Raw genomic sequence first — 12,888 nt, 5'->3', positions numbered from 1 at the left:
CAGGCCAACCTGGAGGCCAGCCCACAGAAAAGGTCAGATGTACTCTCCTTCTACACTGGGTCTGAGACACCCAATGTAGGAGATTGTCATGTAAACTCTCAGAACTAGTGAATGGATCCCAGAGACCTTGAGGCCTGAGATTCCCAACCCAGCACAGGGGACAAAGTCATGGCAAAGGATCTAACAAGAGGCCCAGCCACAAGCTGTGGCTCAACCCAGGAAGTCTTTTTTTCCCTTCAGGTGTGAGTCTCCCCTTATCCACTGAGAGGTATCCGGGTGCCGGGACGGGGGAAAAAATCTTCCACCCCCAACCTTACACAGAACGTACAAGGACCAGAGGGAACATCAGTAGAAATAGTGAAAACAAGAAGGCCAATATTAACACCACAGAGGCACTGAAACAATTAAACTGTCCTCTGCATCATGGCCCAAGGTCGTGGGAAGGAACTTGCATGCTCTGCTAAAACAGGGTGTCTGCAACTGTAAATTTACATCATACACGAATCCAAGAACGACATCACTTGGGTGAGCATAGTTATCCTGGCCAAATGGAATAAAACTGGAAATCAATAACAGAAAAGCGAGGGCAAACGTCGCTATAAATTCGAAAAGGGAGAAATACACTTCCAGGTAATCTGTAATTCAAACAGGACATCACAATGACATTAAAACATACAGAGAAGAGAAAGAAAACAATAGTATAATATACGAAAATATGGAGAAAGTACCTAGAGCCATGCTTAGAAAAAACGTACTGCCTTAAATGTTCACATTAGAAAGGAGGGAGGCCCCACTGAACTACGTTCTTACAACAATAAACTAGAACAAGCAAGCAAAAAACCTAACGGTAACAGAAGTAAGGAGAGATCACAATATAAGTCAAAAACGAGAGGAAATGAATGAAACCAAAGACTTTCTTTTGGCAGAACAAAATCAATAAAATCAATAAACTTTGAACCAAAATAAAAAAAAAGAGAGGGTACAAATCAAAAGTAACATGAAAAAAATGGAAGATATCACTACAATTTCTATTAAGAAAAGAATAATAAGGGATTACTACAAACAGATTTATCCTCACATGTTTGATAAGTTAGACGAAATGGGCCAATTCCTCAGAAATTCCCAACTACGAGAATTTCACTAGTATGAAATAGATAACCTCAACATCAGCGTATATATTAAAGAAATTTAATTTACAATTGACAAGGTCCTGGAAAAGAAATCCCCATGCTCACATGGTGTCCTTGGCAAATTCTTCAAAGCCTTAAAGAATTAAATCCAATTTTATACAACTTTTATAAAACATAGAAGGGGAGACGATCTGATACATACAGGATTTCTATGCTGAACGTTACAATTCTAAGAAGTAAACAAAGATGACCTCAAAGGGAAAGGGGCATGGTTACCTAGAGAGGCGATGGTCTCACGGACTTCTCGCATGACACCAATGTAGAGAACCTTCTGAGCGGGGTTCAGTATCTTCCACTCTTCCCGGGTAAAATATATGGCCACATCTTCAAATGTCAACGATTTCTAAAGAAGAGAATGGACTTTAGTGCAGGACCTCCCTCTCCCATAACAGTCCCGTCACCTGTCTCTAGTATGTGAAAGGCCAGAAAACTGAAGGAAGTATGTCAAGGATTTCCAAGACAAAGAGAAAGCAGAAAAGAAGGATCCAAAGGGATGCGTAAGCAGCCTGGGAGATCTTCATTCTCGTGATGACAATCCTAGCTGTCCAGGAGAGACCATGTGGAAGTAACAACGAACTTGCCTGAGAGCACCTGCTGAGCACAGGCAATTTCAAATGCTGATAAGGGAATGAACTGGAAAGTATTGCTCACCTGGGATTCAGGCAAGGTGGAATGCCATTCCATCTTCAACTGGTTGGTGCTCCTCTGTTCAGAAAGGGCCAGGATCAGTTCAGAAAGCCCTGCAGGAGATACAAAAGAGCTTGAGGAAATTCCTCTCTTTTTTGTTCATGAACATCTTGAACTGATTTCTACAACAGAGAATATCCAGACTCTTTCAGTAAAGGTGTTACATATTCACACGTGCGTGTGTAGTGCCCAGAAGTGTCCATCTCATTGGACATAAGAACCAAATATCTATCAACCCATAGAAATGAATCCCCCGTTGGCTCTTTCCCTTTTTCTCCCGAAAGTAATTAATTAATGCAAATACAATATTTGTACCTATCATGACCTGAAACGTTCTGTGATTTGGGCAACATTTAGAGGTGTTTGAAAAGGAAGAACTGCTGCCTACAGTGGAAAGTAGGAAATGCGGGACACTTTTCCTTTTATTGCTTTGTTTCCAGGTGCACCCCGCTATTCCTATTCTATCTCTAGGGGTATTTCTGATCCCAATTCTTCATCTCCCTTTTAAGGACAGGGTGTCTGCAAAACTTCCTGATAGGGCTTATCTTCTCCAATATACTAAGGAGCAGGTTATATGGTGTTAAGTTGTGTGGCTTGGGTATTTTGGGATCCTCACCAATCTCCTGTTGCTGGACTCCTGTACTCCCACCTTGGAGATGTCATAATTGACAACATGGCTGAGCACACAGAAAACACCCACGACATTCAAGCTGAACCAAATACTACCACCGCGCCAAGGAGCTGATCATTCTAAGGAAGCTCCTCACCTCTTTCTCCTGCAGGTTCTGTTTCTTTGTGAGGATTTGGGTCCAGCTTTTCCCGCTCTAGTCTGTATATATTCCAAATTTCTTCGTCCTGTTGCACACCCACTGGTTGGAACTTTGCCTTATGCCTCTTGAACCCAGGGACCTCTGCTGCTACCCCCAAGGGCACTGCCTGCATCCCAGCTCATGGACCGTATCCTAGAAACAATCCTCATCTTCATTACCACAAAGCCACATTTGGTTTTGGAATGGTGGTGGAGGGGAAACACATTACAGTCCACAGTTGGGAAATGTGAGGCACTAAAGGAAGTAACTAAAAAACAGAAGACACACCAAGCCACCTTTTCCCCACAAAGGTCTATACTCACAAACTGCGGAAATTGGCATAAAGTGAAGCAAACTGTGGAGAACGCCAGACCTGCCACCTGCTGCCCCACCTCTGGGCCCTCAGCCACAGCTCAGCCCCCTAGCAGGCAGAAAGCAATTATTTTTTCTATGGCCATGATCAACCCTGCCGGAAGTTTAGAAACATGTGAACTGACACTCATTGGGTATAAGAGGAGCATTGAGTTCATGCAACTATTTATTTCTGTACTTCTTAGAACAACTTCCAAATGTCAGCGGGCACAATGGGTTTAAAGGAATGTCTGGTTCCTTGATGCCCACAGCAGCTTTAGAGCTATACGGATACTTTCCATGGTTTTGTATAAGCGTAGGCTGATGTCTCTGAGTCTGAAGTGACGTGTTGTGTCATGATACCATAAGCCAGGGTCAAGGAAATGTTTCTTCAGCTGCAGCGATAGATATTATTGATGCTTACCCCTTCCCGCACTCACCTCACTCCCGCCAACCCACGGGGTTACTCTTCCTCTACATGGAAACTCGAGTATCGCCCATAGGCACGCTGCAGGCAGGCAGCCTCCGAGTGTGTATCAGCCACACCCCCGGGTTCTATCTGCTCATAGGGTAGACTGAGGTTGCCTCAGGAGGTTAGAAGTGAGGCAGGTGCCTGGGTACCTGCTTGGGAAGACAGATCCACTGGCACTCAGGCCGAACGCCGCCGTGCAATGACGGTGCCACCGTCCATGAATGATGATGCCACCCACTGAAAATAAATGATTGAGTCCCGCACAGCCCCCATCCCCGCCACACTGCTGCCCCAGAGGCTGCCAAGGACGAGGTCCACCCCCATCTTCAGTGTTCTCTGAGAGAACTCAAAGAGAAAGTTTCCTCAGACAGTCTGTCCCGGCTTCCGTGGGGACCACGTCCCCTTTCCTCAGTCTCCACTACAAAGTTCACCCCCTCCCCTCTTGTGTGGGGAGCGATGCTGTGCGCCCTGCCCCTCTCTGGGAGTCCGTATCCCAGACCCACCGGTTCTGGCGAGCCCAGTGCCCAGGGTGAGGCAGCACACGTGCCTTGGTGAATCCGGCCTCAGCCGACCCCTCCCTCCCTACCGGGGATCCTGCTTCGAATCACCTTTCTTGGGTCGAGATTAAAGGAACTGATTCGTTGTCGGGGCCTTGGTGGCAGCTGCTGCCTTCCGTCTGCTCGTGGAGTCTCAGTGCAGCAGATGAGGAACCACCCTGAGGCTCCTTCACCTCCTTCGGAAAGGGTCTCCAGGCCCTCCTACAGCTAGAGGAGGCCTGGACACTGCTCTTTCCGTAGAAGACTGCGAGAATAGCGACGCTAGGGTTGCAGGCTCCTAGCCCGGCCCTGAAACCTACAGTGCGTCCACACTGTCCTGGCCAGGCGAAGAGCAGCGACGGGAGGCGTGAAGTTCCAGCATCCTCCTGGGCCAGTGCCAGTCCCCGGATGTTGTGGGTCCCGCGAGAAAACATGGGCTGGTTGGGAGGGGCCTCCCCGCCACTGCGCGTGCGCACTGTGCCTTTCGGTGGTATTGGAGAGCAGGAGCTGCCCCCCACCTCCCACCCCCCACCCCGATCTCCATCTCCTCCTCGAGGCAGATTGGGGGACGTGAGACCCCTCCTGAGAGCATGACTGTCATCACCCCTCTCCAGGAAAAAAAATCATAAACACCGAAACCCTTGCCCTGCTAACTTGCAAAACTATCCATTGAAGGTGACACCTGCTAACCCATTTTCCAGGTTTTCTTCACCCCTCTGTGGTGATACACGTTTCCACGTCCCTTATCTTAAAACCCCCACCTCCTTATGTATATTCATAAGAAGCTCCTTGCAAGTCAAATTCCTGTTTTAAGAACCAGCTCTAAGTAGCCTTAGCCACGCAGGAGGACATAAATACTAATTACAACCCTGATCTGAAAGTTACCTTTGCTTCATTACAATCATTAAAATCATGCCGGTAGGAGGGATTTAACTGCCATATGTGTAACATGTGTCACATATAGAAGCAGGATTTAGCATGACTTAGCCCTGCTCATGCTCTCCTAGAAACTGTCCATGATATTTTCCTCTCCTCACCCTGTTCCTTTCCCTGCCCCCAAGCCAACTCTCAAATTAGGAGACAAAAACCCATATGCTTAGCAGCTGGGGGAGCCTGATCTGAGGGCCATCTCTAGGCTCCTTGCTTTGGCAACTTCGTAAAGAACCTTATTCTCTCCCCGAAATCGTGGCGTCACGTGTTAGTTATTGTGCACATCGGGCAGAAGGGCCGGTTACGGCGGCCACGATTTTGGCGACCGTGAAGGGGCTGGGCAGTTTAGAGACCCAAGTGCGAAGCTCTACGGCCCTGTGTGGCAGACCCTTCCAGCCTTGTGTGGTCCCCTAGACTACTTCATCTAGAGGCTCGCCCACTTCATCCCCACGACTTCGTTGTCCATTTGCGCAACTCTATTTCGCCAGCGAAATTGTGTCAGGAAAGGATGTCTTTGGGTGAGTTAATCTTTCATCTTGATCTGGTGTTCATAGAGTCCCCATCTCACTAGGAATTGGGAAGTCGCACCTCTCCTGACTTGTCGGGACATAACTAGGATTGTGGGTTCAAGTCCCACCTTAGTGCGGTCTGACTGTCTGCTTAACAGTATGGACTGCTCTATTACTTCAGTTGGCCATGGGATCTAGCCCTGCTGATCCTGAGTGTTGATTCCTGTGTGTTTCCAATCCCTTTTCCAAGAGGGTGTCCACGCTGTTAAGAAACTGCTACGTTAAACCGTTTGCCTAGACTGAGACCATCTGAAAGTGCACCAAAATCTTGTAACCAGTAACTATGAGAACTCTTAGCAGTGCTGAAAGTAAATGCCCACTAAAATATATTCTGGATAGCTGGTCAGTTTACAGATGAGTCTTTGAAAGAGAAAAGAAGGAATTTTTTTTCAGGTTTTTTTTCTGCAAACCTACATGGCCTCGATATACATTAGAGTCTGGGGGGAAATGTCCAATGGAAGGATCTCTAAATGATAACACCATTTTACGACTCGAATTATACTGCAAAAGAGAGGAAAATGGCATGAGATCTCCTATACCCAATCATTTGTGACATTATGTCAAAGTAAAAATTTTCAAAAAACTTCTCAGATTATGGTACAAAAAGAAGATGAAGAACAGGGACTTAAAATAGGGAAAGGTCAGGGCAAAACTTCTTGGATGTGTCCACATAAAAGAAAGAGGGGTTTCTAGATTCTTTCCCTGGTGAAGGTTTCTCTCTCGGAGGCATTTAGACTGTTCCTCAGCTCCCCAACTACTTTCCCCGGGAAACAGGAGGAAGGTGAGGCGCCCTCGCCCCAGAGTGAATCCTCATCAGGTTCTTCTCCCAGCAAAGAAGGAATGGGCTCCCTACCCCACATCCAACAGGGTATAGATTTCCACCTAGGCGCCCCCCAACCCCAGGCAAGGCAATTTCTGCTCAGGCAGGTCCCCACCAGACTAGATGAACAGGGGCATTCAAGAGGATTCATTTTCACGCATACCCCCTTTTTTTCTCTCTATACTGCAAAAATAGCATAACCTCACACTGTGATAACCTGAGTAAAATCGAAAATGTTTATTCCACAGTATTTGCAATATAAAACCACCTTGGCAGACATTGAAGCACTTTTTTAATAAGTATGAAACTCTCCACATTTTTCGCTAGCACTTGCATATTTTGCTTTATTATTTATTTTGAATTCTGTAGCGTTTGTTGAAATGTTTAAATTAGCATTATTGTATTCAAAGTAAACAATCCATGTTTCACAATATCCTCACTTACATACAGATCTTCATTCACCCTCATTTTAGACAATTCCATTGCTCCAAAGGGATAAAAATAACAGATAGACATATCCACTGCAAACAGAAAATCCCCAACTCCCCTTAACTGTTGTCTCCAACCCCCCAATTATTTACATTGTCGTGGGCCTAAGTGATGCATCCTGTAAATATAGATCATACCATGCAGAAAGTTGGTTCCCCACATACGTTCTATTACTGACTTTCTGGGTCAAGTGTTGTGCTTTTGAGTTGTTCATTAAATAACTCACTTATATTTGTAGTGCGAATCAGTGAGGGTTACATGGCTCCAACAACCCCTCCAATCATATTTCATTCACTAGGGCACGATTACTCATAAACCCACTAATGAACTACTGTCACCTCTATCCATTCCCATACTTTCAAATTCAAACTCATTTACTAGTCTGTACATTTTAGGTAACGGTTCCCCTTATGTAGTTCTGTCTATCTCTAGTCCCCTATATTTTACATTTTAACACTCCGCGTTGACCTTTTCCAGAGGATTCATATTAGTGAGATCGTACAGTATCTATCCATTTCTGTCTGGCTTATTTCGGCCTAGTACTACGTCTTCAAGGATTATCCATGTATTCATATGCTTCAGGACTTCATTTCTTCTTACTGCTGCACAATATTCATCATATGTAGTACCACATTTTTCTCCATTCTGTCTTGATGGACACATGGGCTGCTTCCACTTTGACAACTGTGAATAATATCGAGGCATTTGTAAGCATTCTTCTTCCCAGGAAGAAAACGTGGCTGGTAAATGAGAAAGCCAAAGTAAAAAGCAGGTTTTGCACGAATTACAACCAACAGCGCGGTTCAGGCTCAGGAGCAATACTACTCAGCTTCTAGCTACACTGGAACCCCAGTGAATACAGTGACTGAGCCAAATTAGACCAATATAAGTTTCTTAATGAGAGGGCTGCAGAGGCGGGCCCACGAACCAAAAAATATGGTAAGAAAAATTGAAAACATACTGCAGGGGCAAAGAGAACCCCCTTGATTTACTTCAGAGAATTGTTGAGGCTGTTCAGCCAGATACTGACACAGACCCAGACATCCCGATAACATGAGACTACTAAGTGTGACTTTCATCAACCAGAGGGCCCAGACATCAGAAACAAAAGTGCAGAAATCGGGGGCGGCACGGTGGCTCAGCAGAGTAAGACTGTTGCCTGCCATGCCAGGGACCCGGGTTGATTTTCTGGTGCCTGCCATGTAAAAAAAAAAAAGAAAGAAAAGTGCAGAAATCGGAAGGAGAGCTAGGAATGCCAATCTCACAGCTAATTGAGACCGTCTTCAAGGTTCCAATAATAGTGATCAATTCCAGGAAACACAACTGAAGCAGCGATGGACCTAGTAGGCTCGGTTTCAATAATGGGAATTCATTAAGTTTCAAGTTCACGGTTCTAAGGCTGTAATAATGTCCAAACTGAGGCATGCAGGGAAAGATTCCTTGATTCAGGAGAGGCCGATTCATCAGAACACCTCTGTCAGCTGGGAGGGCACGTGGCTGGGATCTGCTCATCTTTGGCTTTTGGTTTCAAAACAGCTTCCTCAGGGATGGTTTCGTTCTGCATCGCCAAATGTCTCTTTGTTGCTCTGAACTCTTTCCAAAATGTTGTCCCTTTCAAAGGACTCCGGTAAACGAATCAAGACCCACTCTAAACGGGCAGACTTCTATCTCTATCTATATTTCAACGCTCAGACCCCTATTGGGTGTGTCAGTCCCTGGAACAATTAATGGAGTCCTATTCTATGATATATGAATAGGATTAAGGAAAGAGTCCTTCTTGGGTACATAACAGTTTCAAACCAGCGCAGGTACTTTTTCTTTAGCCAAACATCACATTTCCCACCAGGTACCCCAGATATTTATCTGGGTGAAAAAGACCTGTGGACTTTCTTATCGAGAGGAAAGGAGCTGCTCACTTCGTCTTAATTTGAAAGCTAGGGGCGCTATCTCCAAAGCCTCCAGCAGTAGTAGGGACTTTCTGGAGCCTCAAATAACAAACCATTCTTACAGACCCTTGAATGCCAGATGGGAAATACATCTCTAAACGCAGTTTTGTCTACATGCTGAATGTCCTGGGCCTCTGCTTGGTTGAGACCTCTAGTCAAAGAAAAATGCACAGGTGTTATACATCTTTTGTAATTTGTTCCATGATTTTATATTTTCATGCCATTGTAAATGATATTTTTTTTTATTTCATGTCTTTCCCATTTATTGCTAACTACAGAGATACAATTATTTTAATATATGATCTTGTATCCTCCAACCTTGCTAAACTTATGTTGTTAGTTATAATTGTGGTTTTGAAGGTTCCTTAGGTTTGCTAGTAAACATTTCAACCAGGAGCATATAGGGTTTTCCTTCATCCTTTCCAGTGGGAACGTTTCTTTTTTTTCCTCCTTGTAATGAAAAGATAACGTCTAAAAAATACAGAATCTTCCACTCATGGTACACATCTACGTCTACTTAATTTTTTTATTTGCTTTTATCAGAATTTTGTAGATTTCTGCATTTAGTTCTTGCACATTTCTTAGATTTACTATTGTGCTGTTTTAAATATACTGCTTTTGAAATTTTCCAACTTCTTGTGCGTGTTCATATATAATAAGATATATTTTAGTATATTTATCCTGTATCCTGTATTTCTGCTAAACTTAGGTCCTGATTCTATTAGCTTTTTGTAACATCTTTTAGGATTTTCGGTGTAGACAGTGAAGTCATCTATGAATACAGTCCGCTTTATTTCCTTTCCTTTACAAACTGTATGCTTTTTCATTCTTTTTTCTTGTTGAACACTGCTGTGAATCCAGCATGATGGTGAATCACAGTGTGAGAACAGAGATCTTGCCTTATGCCTAATCTTATGGGGAAAAAGTCAATACTTCTATTCCAAGCTTGCTGAGAGTTTTTTATTAGTAATTGTTGTTGAATTAATCAAATACTTTTTCTACATCTCTTGAGATGTTTTTTCTTCCTTAATCTGTTGATCTAATGATTTGCATTCATTGGTATCTGAATTAAATTTTCATTTTGACTTAATTGTAGGTTCACATGCAGTAGTGTGAAATAATATGGATACTCTTTTACCATTCACCCAATACTAACATCTTACAGAAATACTGTGCAATATTTATTCAGGATGTTGGCACTGATACAGTCAGATCCAGAAGAGTTCCTTTATCACAAAGATCTTGTGTTGCCAAGATCCAGAACCACACTCATCTCTTCCTCACAGCTGACCCTAACTACTGGAACCACTAGTATGGTCTCCAATTCTGTAATTTTGTCATCTACAAGTATGATATAAATTAAGTCGTTCAGAATGTACCTTAGGGGGTTGGCTTTTTTTTACTCATCATAATTCTCTGTATGTGCATTCACAGTGATGCATATATCAGTAGTTTATTCTTTTGTAATTGTTGAGTAGTGCTCCATGACAGCTAAATTTAAGTGGTTAAAGTTAACGTAGAATGGACCACTGAAGGATGTTTCAGAGAACAGAAGGAATAACGTGGTATTGGTGACACCAGGAGCCCTGGCACCTGAGACTTGTTGCACAATGCATGGGTGAGGGTACACTTATACATTTACAGCCCCACCTGGATCAGGTCCGAACGTGCCCTGCAATGGTGACGACACCATCCATCAATGATGATGCACTCCCACTCTAAATAAGTGGTTGTATCCTGCCTAGCCCCAGCCCCGCCAAGCTGCGGCCCCAGAGGCTGCTAAGGACACAGGAGACCTCTCTATCTGAAGTGTCCTCTGACAGAACACAAAGGGAAAATTAAAGTCCCTATTTCCTCCAGACGCCTTTCTCAGTTTCTGTGGGGGCCACTTCCCTTCCTCAGTCTCTACTGCAAAGTCACCCTCTCCTGCCACTGTGGGGAGTGAAGCTGTGCGCCCCTGCTCCTCTGAGGGAGGCAGTATTCCAGACACACTGTCTGGCAGGGGCCTTGGAGAATCAGGCCGGCACTCGGCCCCTCCCTCATTCCCTGGGATCTCTCCTCAAACCACCATTCTTGAGTCGCAGTTTGGACCGGGCACCAAACGGTAAAGATCTGATTCAAGGTCGAGGGGCTTGTCTTCTTCAGTCTTTAACAAGGTGCACATTCTGACAGAAACTTTTCCCATATACCTGGCATTTAAAGGGAATCTTTCCTGCATGAGTTCTTTGATGTGCATGGAGGTTTATGGTATGACTGAAGCTTTTCCAACACCAGGAGCATCTATATGGTTTTATTCTTTGGTGTGTCATTAAGTGCTTATTTAGATATAAACTACAACTAAAACCTCTAAAACATTATTGACACTTATGGGGTTTCTCTTCCGTGTGAACTCCCTGGTGCTTAATAATTTCCACCTAACTTCCACCTAACTGTGGAGTCTAAGTACAGCAGAAGTGGGGCTGCCACAGGGCTTCTTCACTTCACTGAGAAGCCGGTCTCCCTCAGAATCGTCTCCAGGCCCACCTCCAGGCTAGAATAGGCCCAGAACCAGCTCCCTCTGTGGATGCGATGGAAATTCCAACTCCAGGGCCTTGGGCTTCTAGCTTAGCCCTTAGGGGCGCAGGGTGTCCTTACTGTATCTGCCCCATAAAAGGCAGCTACCAGAGGTGTGAGGTCCTAGCATCCTCCTGGGGAATGGCCATCCGTGGTTGTTGTGGGGCCCACGAGAATATGCACGTTGGTTGGGACCGCCTCCCCACTGTGCTTGCTCTCTGTGCTCCCTTCCTTCCTGGGGGCCCTCCAAGAGAACTGGCGCTGTCACTCAGGGGCTTATAGGATGCCTCCTCCTGAAGGAAGCCGATTGTTTCCCATCAGTCCCTGGCTAGATCAGAGCCACAACTTCAATTTTTCAAAGCTATTATGCTCTGCAGGAGCTTCACTCACAACTATGTTCCTGTTTGATTCCTCTCAGCTAGGCATGTTTTAATCTTGTGAAGTAGCCAACATCCACAACAATTCCCTTCAGAGAACCCACGAAAATCATGCCTTCCACCAGTGGATATGTCTGTGACTTTCCACAGGGTGTGGAGTTGCCATAAATGTCAGGAAAATGGGGAAAACTTCAGAATTAAATCAATATTATTAAGCACCAGGGAATGAACACTGAGCAGAAACTAGATACATGCCAACTATGTTTTAAGAGGTTTAGTTTATAACTTAATAAGCATCTAATGAGACGCCAAGGAACATAACCCTAGAATTGTTCCTGCTGTGGGAAAAGCTTCAGTCACACCACAAATCTTCATGTATATCAAAAAATTCACATAGGAGAGAAGTCCATCAAATGCCAGGAATGTGGGGAAAGCTTCAGAATTAGGACTGAAATTATTAAGCACCAAGGCGTTTACACGGAAGAGAAGCCCCATATGTGTCAATAATGTTTTAGAGGTGTTAGTTGTCGTTTATATCTTAATAAGCACTTCATGACACACCAAAGAATAAAATCATATAGATGCCCCTGGTGTTGGTAAAGCTTCAGTCATACCACAAACCTCCATGCACATCAAAGAACTCACGCAGGAAAGATTCCCTTTAAATGCCAGGTATATGGGAAAAGTTTCTGTCAGAATGTGCACCTTGTTAAAGACTGGAGAAGACATTTATTGAGCCACCTTATTTTTGTGACATATGCAGGAGAAAAATTTGCAGGCTTTTGAGCCTTCTGAGACTCCAGAAAGTCCACAGGGAATAGGAAGTTTGCCTAGTGCCTACAGTCTAAAAAAAAGTCACCAAGTGGAGGTTGACCCTAAAGATGATGAAAGAATAAAAAATCATCCAAGCACTTAAACATAAAGATCTGTTATTAACAGAGACCTAGAGAGATGCAAAGGTCATTCTTGAGAAAAGTAAATAAGTTGCCTGTCTTGTTCAGCCTCGCAACTTCAGCACCTAACACAAACGCGACACATAGTTTGTCCTTTATAAATAAATACGTAAATAAAGACACTATATCTATCAAAGAGCAGAACCTGCTCTGGCCATCTGAAAATTAGCTCTCAGTTTCCTCAAGTTCAGTGATCTTCATTTCCA

At 44.2% G+C, this 12,888-nt stretch overlaps 1 long non-coding RNA gene across 1 annotated transcript; it reads right to left on the bottom strand.

The window, feature by feature from the left end:
* Positions 1-1,223: 1,223 nt before the first annotated feature.
* LOC143670165 (uncharacterized) lies at positions 1,224-4,455 on the bottom strand. The gene is made up of 3 exons (XR_013169287.1): positions 4,118-4,455; positions 1,842-1,930; positions 1,224-1,533 (listed from the first exon to the last, which is right to left on the bottom strand). It is a non-coding gene; the product is annotated as an uncharacterized LOC143670165 (long non-coding RNA).
* Between the last annotated feature and the right edge of the window lie 8,433 nt (positions 4,456-12,888).

This window comes from Tamandua tetradactyla, chromosome X (assembly GCF_023851605.1).
Source record: "Tamandua tetradactyla isolate mTamTet1 chromosome X, mTamTet1.pri, whole genome shotgun sequence".
Taxonomy (NCBI): domain Eukaryota; kingdom Metazoa; phylum Chordata; class Mammalia; order Pilosa; family Myrmecophagidae; genus Tamandua; species Tamandua tetradactyla.
This window is presented reverse-complemented; position numbering and strand designations above follow the sequence as displayed.